Genomic DNA, 8,676 nt, shown 5'->3' with positions numbered 1-8,676 from the left:
GCAAGGACCTGCAGCCTGCAACAGAGGAAGCAGTTTCCATCAGGGATGGGGAACCTGTAGATCTCCAGATATTCTGGGACTCCAAATCCCATCAGGCGCAAGGTCAGCATGGTCAAGCATCAGGGATGGTTGGAGTTGCAGTTCATCAACATCTGAGGGGGTTGCATGGAAAGCCCTTAACAAATGTGGCTATTTAGTTGAAAGGTTGAGGTGGCATTTCCCTTTACATGAGTGCGAATAATACCTGAAATATGTGCATTAGCCATAGCTCCTGGCCTCCATAGCAAAAAGGGTCTGTCTGTCCGTCCGTCCGTCCGTCCGTCTGTCTGTCTAGACCAGGAGAGCTTAACCACAGTAGTTCAGGCAATGGAGATCTCAAGACCAGATTACTGCAATGCATTCTATGGGGGCTTCCCTTGCACTTGACCCAAAAAGCTAGTACTGCAATTCTACAGACATCTGCACCGGTGGCCCACTTGTTACAGAGCCAAGTTCAAGGTGTTGCTAATTGGAATTCCCTTAGCAGCTTGGGCCCAGTTTACTTGCCCCACTCAAACACTTTGGTCTGTGGAACCGGCGCTGTTACAGGTGCTGCATAATACTCGTTCTGCACTTGGGGTGGGGGAAACAGGCCTATTGCTGTGACAGCACCTACACTTTGGAACTCCCTGCTGATTGACACCAGGCAAGTGACTACGCTGTACTCTTTTCATTGCCTGCTTAAAACATTTTTGTTTAGGCAAGGCTATCCAGAATTATAGACAGTGATGTATTTTCAGCTCTTTTTAGTCTACTGTTAATGTTAATTATTTCCATAATGTTTTTACTACATATTTTTTGGTCTTTATTGGTAATTATAGAAATATGAGAAATAATACTAATATTATTGTGTTTGTTTGTTACTAACTATATTATGTATTGTTGTGTTTTTATATTGCAAAATGTCTTGTGATCCTCAGATGAAAGGCAGCATATAAATTTAATTAACAACAACAACAACAACAACAACAACATAATAATAATTTTGATATTTCTTGTAAACTGCTTAAAGGCTTTAAGGTGTGTGTTTGTGTGTATGCTGCCACAAGCTTAATACCTTGTTTGATTACTGGTCTTTATTTTATTTCCTTACGTAGAATGTGTACAAGTGTTTTAATCTGTGCTTAGTTTATTGCTGATTTAAATTATTACAGTACTTAAATGTTTTAAATTGCTGTTCTAACAGTTTTTACTGATAGTTTTATTATTTTTCTTTTTTTGCAAACTACAGTCAAGTGGCATATACATTTTATGAAGAAAGTAAATAAATAAAAATTTTGTTTGCATTTTGATATCCTACAGGTCAGACTAGATATGATGCTGTTGTTGATGATGATGATAACTTTATTAATTATACCCTGCCCATCTGGCTGGGTTTCCCCAGCCACTCTGGGCGGCTCCCAACAGAGGACTAAAAACAGAATAAAACTTCAAACATTAAAAACTTCCCTAAACAGGGCAGCCTTCAGATGTCTTCTAAAAGTCAGATAGTTGTTTATTTCCTTGACATCTGATGGTAGGGCATTCCACAGGGCGGGTGCCACTCTCGAGAAGACCCTCTGCCTGGTTTCCTGTAATCTCACTTCTCCCAGTGAGGGAACCACAAGAAGGCCCTTGGCTCTGGACCTCAGTGTCCGGGCTGAAATATGGATGATTCGTTTGTTTGATTAGAAACAGGTGGATTGGGACCGCAGTTGGGGAGGGAGAGGAAAATAGACTCTCTGCTCCAGCTGCATTCCCATTTCAGGTGCTTCCCCCACCCCCATGCTAACATATGGCTGCTACTAACAATAAAAAAGAAAGAAAATGAAAGAAAATCCAGCACAATTGCAAGTGGTGCAATTATTGTCATACCTAGCCTGGCCCCCAAAGACCAACAAGTTGATTCAGAGATGCATAGCATGGGTGATTATGGAATCCCTGGTCACGACATCCCTGCAAAGAGTACCAGTTGCACAGCAGGACTTCACCTTCGTTTCTTTCCTGCAACCCCTCCCGGAGCAGATTTGGGGGGTGCCAGTCAACCTGGCAGAACTGCAAGCGCCTTTCCACTCATGCAAGATATCCCTGGATCCAAGCCGTTATTCCTATTTTGTGGAGAGTGCTCAGACCAGCAGCATCTTCCATACACCTGTTTATTTGTGGCAAAGAAGTATGGGATAGCTACATTTATTAATGAATCGGTTGATCAATTTATACTCCACCTTTCCGGGGGGTGGGGGGAGTCTTAAGATAGTTCACAACATCCCTTTTCAACAGGGGCTGGGAACATCCCAAGGGCCACAGTCTTTTCTGGGGAACCTCCTGGGGGCCACACACCAGAGGCAAAAGTGGGCCGTGCATTACATGTGAATTTTACCTTTGTGCAGTAGACAGGTTTCTGCACACACTAAGACACCCCTCTCTAGCCTCTATCCAGGCAAGCAAGAAGCACGTTCTAGCCAGGCAAAAGCACTGGTGGCCTGGAAGTCCTGGAGAGAGTCCTGGGGGCCAGATAAGAGAGGCCTAGGGGGCCATGTTTGCTCCACATGCCCGAGGCTCCCTGTTGCTATTAAGCAGTAAAGCATTTTTACAAATCGGCACACTAAAATTTAAGCAGCATAAAACAGAGAAACCCAACAATCCATAAAGTCATAAGCTGTGACAGTGGCAGAGGAAATCCCAGCGACGACTGCAACTAGCACCTCATCACAGTAGCATGAAACCATCTCAGCTGACTGTTGAAGCCAATTTTGTTTTCTCAGCGCATCAGGTTCAGAGGGAAAATGGAGCAGTGCTACTGAAGTTAGTGCCGGAGTACAATTAGGAGCAGCATAAAAATCACTGAGAAAGCTTATACAAAAGTAATGGTAGGGGGACCATCTACTGGTGTGGAATATTGAGTTCATGTAGAACTGCCTGTTAAACTTCTTCCTTTTAAATGAGGACTCTTAAGGCAGTGCGATGTAGTGGTTAGAGTGTCAGGCTAGGACATGGGAGACCAGATTTCAACCCCCCAGTCAGCTGCGAAGCTCACAGACCTTGGGCCAATCACTGCCTCTCAGCCTGACCTACCGCACAGGATTGTTGTGGGGATTAAATGAAGAGGGGGAGAATCAGGTATACTATCTTGAGTTCCTTGGAGAAAAAGATGGGATACAAATGCAAATAATAATAATAATGCTCTAATGCAGAGGTTCCAAACTGACCCTAATTGGGTGATAAGAGCATTCTACATGGTGCAGAAGTACGAGACATGTGACTCTCCCCCACCCCAAGTCAGAAAGTGAAATAGAGAATTGGGGAAGCTTTATTATATCTTAAATGAGCAATCCTGGAGCTGCTTGAAAAGCTTGCTCTGTAAAACCCCCCTCCCCACCGCTATCCCTAAGCCCAGATCTGTGGGAGCTCGTAGCTGTGGTTATTCATTGATAAGGAAATGGTACTCTGCCTATGCTTCATGGTGGAAGGTAGACTGGGCTCTACAGATACATCTCTAGGGGGATATGGCACAGATCTCAGTAGGAAAACTGAACAGTGGCGTAGCGTGGGGGGTGCAGGGGGGGCCGGCCGCACCGGGCGCAACATCTGGGGTTGGGGCAAATCCACGGGTTAGGGGGCGCAAATCCACGGGTTAGGGGGCGCAAATTACTTGCCTTGCCCCGGGTGCTGACAACCCACGCTACGCCACTGAAACTGAAAAAAAAATTAATTGATTGCTTATCTTTTAGCCTTAATGTTCCTTATAACTGGTTGCCTCTGACCAATAAACACATTGTTAATATGTTGCCTGACTTATGCAACTGTACTGGCCACCTAATTAGTTAGCATCCCTGATGTTTAGTAATTCAGAAGTAGACTTGTACAGTTGAGGCTGGTCCATTTGAGCTATGGGGGCATTGCCCCACCAACTTCAGCCTGCTCTTAGCCACCTCCCCTCACCTGCCTGACGCTTACTTAATACTTCTTCTTAGCCTCTGTGTCACCCCTTTTAGAACTTAGCAGGGAAGAGAGGAGGGGAACCCCAGTTAGTTGGCTGTGCCTGTCACCCACTGTGCCTCTCGCTGCCTTCCACTCTTTGTGTACCAAAGGACATCATCCATCACTGGATGGATTTAAAAGGTGCCCCTGTTCAGGGTGTCCAAAATCCAGCAGGCTGCAAAGTCATGCCTAAATCCCTAAGTCATGCCCTGATAGCACCGCTGTATGTGCCTTCAATGTTCATCTCGGTGGTTTAAAAAATATTTGCTTTTAACCCTTCTCCTCCTCAAAATCTGCACCACAGGGAATTGGCCAGCCTTGCAAAGCTGTTGCACAAAATCCCCTACATAATTTGTGTGAAGTGTTTCCTGCTTTTAGGAGAATCACTGCACCCACTAAACACTGGCTATGCCCCATCATGATCTTGTCAATCCAGTTGTATGCCAGCTGCCCATATGCTCACAGACTCCTTTCAAATAGGAGATTTGAAGGGAAATAGACCTTTGCTAAACTGTTGCTCTGGGTTAAATTTTCTTTGTTGATTACATGGTCATCCCACCCTTTCCTTCTAGGAACTCAGAAGTGTGTGTTATCTTCTCCCTCCCCATTTTATCCTCACAACAACCCTGTGGAGTAGGTTAAGCTGAAAGATAGTGACTGGCCTTTGATCACCCAGTGACTGAGTGGGGATTTGAACCCTGGTCTCCACAGTCTCAGTTTGTCACTTTAACCACTATGCCATCTAGGCTTAGAAGACAGTTTTGACTATTGTGCCTTCACTTGCAGGAGTCTGGGACCCATCAAAAACCTTCCCTGAAGCTCTGTGCTTGGTACACAGTCGACGCTGCATCATAGACTGTAGCCAGCAGCACAAGTACAATGCAGGTTAGTTTATGGAAAAAAACCAAACCTCTGCTAAAAAGTCACACAATTACGATGGATTAATTGTGCGACTCTTTGGCCAATTAATGATTCAATCCGCATCCATCTTCATTCGAGTAACTCAAAGTTCCGACAGCCACAGAGTTTTGGCCTCTTGCAGCAAAGAGAACAACAGAGTGCCTTGGCACCTTTTAAGACCAACCCATTTATTGTGGCAGAAGCTCCCATGGACTCAAAGCCACTTCTTCAGTTACATAAAGGAGACAATCGTAAGGTGGGGGCAAATGGCAACGAGCTGCAAAAATGACAGCCAGCAATCTTAGGTGTACATATGTTGGCTTGGCACAGCTTTATAACCTTTCACAGATTGGTGGTATTTGTTGAGATGATTGTATGAACACACAGTAGCAGGGCAGCGAACTACTGTCTGAGCAAGAAACAGTGTCAATAGCCCAGATCTCCTGGTATTAGGAAGCCAATCAACACATGAGGAGTGCAATTTTTCAAAAAGAATCCTTTCTCTCGTTAAACCCACAAGTGATGGCATTGAAGTTCTCGGTGCCTTGTAATGGAGATGTTTCCCAAGCGCTGCACGTCCCAGCTGTCCCCCTCTCTTCTCCCCCATCCCATCCCACCCCGCCTGCCCCCACCCCCGTGGCGGGCCGGCCCTCCTTCTCCCCCCCTCTCTCCCCCACCCTCTGCGCCTCGTCCCTCCCCCTCGTGGTCCCGGCACTCACCCGCGGCTCTCCGTGGGTGGCAGGCAGAGGAAGGGCTGCGTGCGACTCCGCTCCTACATCAGACACACAGTCCGGCGCCGCAGTGGTGGCGGCAGCAGCAGCCAGCCAGCCAGCCAGCTAACCTTGCCCTGCTAGCCAGCAAGGTGCAAGCGCGCTGTCGAGGAGCGCTGTCCGCCCCCTGTTGGTGCTGAACAGCCCCTGAGCACGCCTCTCCGCGCTCTCCTTGCCCAGCCGCGGGGTAAGGGAGGGCGGCGGCAGGAGGGCGCTGCCATGGGCGCCGCGGCAGCTCTCCAAAGTTTGTCGGTGCACAGGACGGAGCCCAGCTGAAGGAGGAAGCGCCCGGGAGTCCCCCTGCCCACACGCTGCACGCCTCTCCGCGCGGAGAAGGTAAGGGGAAACGGGGCTCGCTCGGTCCTGCCTGAGCTTGGGAGGGTGGGGAAAGGGAAGTCGAGGCAAAGTCGTGCGGACGCCCACGGGCTCCTGACACGCGCGGGTAGAGGGGTGCCTTGACCTCCAGTCCACACGAAAGCGCCAGGGGGCGGCGGGGAGAGAGACTCGCCAGCGCTGTCGTATTGCAAATCACTTGCCCCGAGTTACTTCCTGGGTTATTCGCTCTGATGGAGTCATGGAGGGGGGGGGTCGTCTTCTTCTATGCAACCCGCTTCAATGCATGTTGAGGGTGGGAAAGAGTGATTTCCGATCCGCAGGGATGGCCCGCCATACAGAGGCAGGATGAGTAGTAGCTTCTCATCCGGATTAATAAATGCTGGGTATAAAGGGGCAAGGTTCTGTGTGCTATTACCTCGGGTAATGTTCCACCCCACTGTTTGGATATTACATGGGGGGGGGGGGAGAGAGAGAGAGAGAGAGAGAGAGAGAGAGAGAGAGAGACTGTGTACTGGGATAGGGGGCAAGTAGGATAGAAACACCCTGGCAGAGCAGATATTGTGTGTTTGCAACTACCCCCAATACTTTTTTCTTTTTAAATCCACCACTACCTCCAGAATAGGTGTGGGCTATATCCACAGCTATGGAAGAGCCATAGCTCAGTAGCAGAGCATGCAGAAGGTTCCAGGTTCTCTCCCTGGCATCTCGAGGTAGGGCTGCGAATGTCCCCTGCCTGAAACTCTGGAGAGCAACTGCCAGTCAGAGTAGGCAATACTGAACTAGAAGAATGAATGACTCAGTTTAATCAGGGATTGTGTGTTTGTGTGTGTGACAACTTCACAACAACTGAGGATGGCTCAGTTGGTAAAGCATGAGACACATAATCTCAGGGTTGCGGGTTTGAGCCCCACGTTGGGGAAAATATTCCTACATTTCAGGGGGCTGGACTCGATGACCCTCCTGATCCCTTCCAACTCTGTGATTCTGTGGAGATCATTACATTACAATTTTGTGTGTGTGTGTGTGTGTGTGAAAGAGAGAGAGAGAAGAAAGAGGGAGACAATTTGCAGAGCAGGTGCTGCACTAGAGATTCCTCTGCCCCCCCAGTTAGAAGACTTGTGTGAGTTGGGGATCTTTCCAGACACATCACAGAAGCAGGTAGGATAATACTCTGGATGGTTGTGGCTGTGTGCAATGCAGCATCACCAGCCAAGGGATAGGATATCGAAAGCCAGTGTGGTGTAATGGTTAGAGTATTGGGACTATGGCTCAGGAACCCCAGGTTCAGATCCCTGCACAGCCATGAATGAACCTCACTGGGTGACTTTGGGCCAATCAGTAACTCTCAGCCTAACCCCCCTCACAAGGGGTAGAGGGAAAAGCCACGTGTGCTCTTTGGAGAAAGCACAGGCTGTAAATGTAATACAATATATAGATACATAAAAATAAGTACTACTCTCCATCCAAGGACTATGCTTTTCACCTCACTATTTTAAAAGCAGAAGCTGAAAGCTAAACTGTGCTGGAGGAGTATGCATATAAGTTTTCTGTCCTGTGAAGGAACATGTCTCAGACTGTAGACATGTTCACATGTTGCACTGGACACAGGTACAAGCTGCAGGTACACGGGTTTGTTTGAAAGTGCACACTTGTTGATTTGTACAGCTCAGGTGCACATAGGAACAAAGGAAGCGGCCAGCTTCTGTGCCTGATGTTGGTCTTTCAAGCTCAGGGTTGTCTGCGACACTGGCAGCAGCTCCCCAGGGTCTCAGTCTCTCCCAGCCCTGCCTGGAAATGCCCCGGGGATTTACCAGGAACCTTCTGCATGCAAAGCAGGAGCTCCCTGGCTGAGCTATGGCCCTCCCCCCCCAAAAAACACACCCAGATTGCACATTCATTGGATGTTATAGGTGAATAACTCTACAAGTGTGCAGCTAAACTCTTTGTGTGCACAGGTACACTCCTGTAATGTGCAAACACTCAATCTGAAATTCTCGTATGCATTTGTGAGGTGGAGGAGAGGGAATACCAAACAGTAGGTGTTGCGTGATTCCTGCTCAGAGATCATGGCTGTGTGTACAGGCTTTCTTCCAAATCCTGCGAGAGATTTCTTTAGAAAAGGATTTGCATGATACAGTATTCATTCCAAAATAAGCAGGCAAGGAGGAGAAGTTTGTGTGTGTGTGTGTGTGTGTGTGTGTGTGTGTGTAAGAGCTCCTCCCTCTCTCAAATATATGCCCATACACAAACACACCAGAGCAAATAATGTTGTCCTTAGTGCCAAGCGTAAAGGTTAGATTTTCTCCAATGGGAGGTGTGTATACATTTCTTTGTACCGTCTCAGCTCCCCAGATCAGAAGCTATGCACCAACATGAGCTGTATGTGTGCGAGACCCAGCCAGAATTGGGAGCTTAGTATGACCCTTAGTCCAACAACAGAGTATGTTCTAACAGCCTTTTACAAAGGTGGAAAGACATCTCCAAGACCGGAGTGTGTGGTGAGAGACATCTTTTCTCTTCGGAAGCATTTATATAGCATTCCTCGCAATCTTTCCTATAAGAAGTTCAAGGTGGTGCACCTGATTCTCTCACCTCTGTTTTATCCCCACAACAACCTTGTGAGGTAGGTTAAGCTGAGAAATACTGACTGGTCCAGGAACACCCAATGAGC

The 8,676-nt window shown here is 47.7% G+C and overlaps 1 protein-coding gene across 1 annotated transcript in view; it reads left to right on the top strand.

Moving 5' to 3' along the window:
• Positions 1–5,652: 5,652 nt before the first annotated feature.
• LOC310764623 (opsin-5-like) overlaps positions 5,653–8,676 on the top strand; it is a 76,939-nt gene continuing 73,915 nt past the window's right edge. The window contains exon 1 of the mRNA XM_083618933.1: positions 5,653–6,005. The gene's annotated coding sequence lies outside the window, so the exon portion shown is untranslated. The remainder of the gene's footprint in view (positions 6,006–8,676) is intronic.

Source organism: Podarcis filfolensis (genome assembly GCF_964270895.1).
Source record: "Podarcis filfolensis genome assembly, chromosome: 6".
Lineage (NCBI taxonomy): Eukaryota > Metazoa > Chordata > Lepidosauria > Squamata > Lacertidae > Podarcis > Podarcis filfolensis.
The sequence above is the reverse complement of the archived record's forward strand: the minus strand, read 5'-3'. Positions and strand labels throughout refer to the sequence as shown.